We start from the raw sequence: 1,689 nt of genomic DNA on the forward strand, positions 1-1,689 counted from the left end.
TATTTCATATCAGTGAATAAGAGATAATTAACACCATAATGAAATTTAAGGTATACCGTTTGCCCAGAACATAATTGTAATGAATTCTAAGCCTCTTACATTGTTTACCATAACAATATTTCAGATTGCATATTGGTTATTACTATATTTCAAATTAAAAATGGAAAATTAACGTAAAAAGGGAATTAGATTAATACTTTCTCACTATTGTATGATTATAATAGATTTTTACCTGCATTTTTGGTCTGTTGAGCACATGATTATTAAGGTTAACTGTACTCAAAATTCGTCAGATAACACGAGGCGGACGTCATCTCACTGATATTGACCCTTCATTACTGGGACGCATTTTTACCATGAGCTTTGGGTATGATTATACGATTTTCTTTACATTAGAAAGGGCCTATAAAGGTTAGAAGATTACTGGCCAGAGTCTTCGTTATTCTAATTCCCACATAAGTTTCTGAAACGGTATAAAAACAACAAACAATAAGCAGAACCAATATGAAAACGTGTCTTGGTACTGAAGGGATCGTTAAAGTGTTCACAGTCTCATCCCGAGGCATTGCTCTCGGAAACTACATATTCTGACATCTCCGCGTCTAATCCAGATTACTTTTGACAGATATTAGTGAAAGTTACTAGGTTTAAGTGCATTAGAATATGTAAAGAATAGAAACATTTCTCTCTCTCTCTCTCTCTCTCTCTCTCTCTCTCTCTCTCTCTCTCTCTCTCTCTCTCTCTCTCTCTCTCTCATGACAAATCCCCTTTGCAATTAGATGTTATTATGGCACAGTATATGTCACGCAATAAAGTAATGTCTCCACCTCCCCGAAGGCTTCTCTCCTCACCTTCCTCCTCTCCCCACTAGCCCCAGCCATGAAGCTTCACCCTTGGTAGCCACTGTATTTAGAAACTTGCCTCTTCGTAGCTTTATTGCCTTCACGTGGTTTTTATTTCATCGCATTTAACTTTATTATTACTTTTTCTGTTGAAGAGGTTGACTTTCTAGAGATATGAGAGTCTAAAACACGCAAGAAAAAACATTCCTTAGTGTCTGCATTAAGATACAAGAATAACTAGGAAGAATGTTTTAATTTTGCGCTGGTCCGTTTATTTATGCATTTGTTTGATGGTATATTTCTTTGGTTCTCAGATTTTGTAATCCTTTGATTGCTAGGGACACTGTTCGCTTCATCGGAATAACCATGGACACTAAAAATTATGAACTGCTCCATCATCTAACTTTGAATCTTGAAGCTTTTCTCTAAACTCACAACACGGCATTCTCATTCATTCATAACACTCAAAGAGGTTTCAAGACACTTATTCTCTATTTTTGGATCTATTTTTTCTGTAGTGACAAGTACGTACCTCATGGAGCCTTTCTCTCTCTCTCTCTCTCTCTCTCTCTCTCTCTCTCTCTCTCTCTCTCTCTCTCTCTCTCTCTCTCTCTCTCTCTCTCTCTCTCTCTCTCTCTCTCTCTCTGTTGCGCATGGCTAGTGCCCTTCATACAAAATTAAATAAATAGATAGATAGTAGAATTTGGTGCACGCTAACACTAGTGCGATACGTCATCGAAACACTGATCTCATGGCTTGACGAGGAGGGATCTAGGTGTGTGAGTCAGGCAGTTATGCATCCAAATACCTTCACATAGAATTCTGCGGGGATTAATTTTTATGTAGA

The sequence above is a fragment of the Portunus trituberculatus genome, chromosome 38 (assembly GCF_017591435.1).
Source record: "Portunus trituberculatus isolate SZX2019 chromosome 38, ASM1759143v1, whole genome shotgun sequence".
Lineage (NCBI taxonomy): Eukaryota > Metazoa > Arthropoda > Malacostraca > Decapoda > Portunidae > Portunus > Portunus trituberculatus.